Source organism: Colobus angolensis, unplaced genomic scaffold (genome assembly GCF_000951035.1).
Source record: "Colobus angolensis palliatus isolate OR3802 unplaced genomic scaffold, Cang.pa_1.0 Scaffold539, whole genome shotgun sequence".
NCBI lineage: Eukaryota > Metazoa > Chordata > Mammalia > Primates > Cercopithecidae > Colobus > Colobus angolensis.
Window position 1 is genome coordinate 395257 of NW_012118921.1, and position 504 is coordinate 395760.

Consider the following 504-nt stretch of genomic DNA (forward strand, 5'->3'; position numbering starts at 1 on the left):
TGAAACTCCGTCTCAAAAATAAATAAATAAATAAAATAAAATAAAAAATATCCTACTGCTGTGGCATTTATTCTGCGTTAATTTAACCAGTATTTATTAAGCATCTACTATGTACCAGGCCCCAGACCGAGACTTAGGGTCACAACCGTGGGTAAGGCAGACATGGTCTCTACTCTCATGAGGCTTCCACATGTGGGGATGAGGAGGAAAGTAGCCCTGCTAGGCCTCGGGGACAATAAAGGATTTTGATAAGCAGGGAAGGGGGAAGAGGGCCGGGCCTGATGACCTATGCCTGTAATCCAGCACTTTGGGAAACTGAGGCAGGTAAGTCACTTGAGCTCAGGAGTTTGAGAACCGCCTGGGCAACATGGCAAAACCCTGTCTCTACAAAGAAATAGAAAAAAAATAACTGAGCTTGGTGGTACATGCCTGTAGTCCCAGCTGCTTGAGAGGCTGAGATGGGAGGATTTCCTGTGCCCAGGGAGGTCAATGCTGCACTGAGCC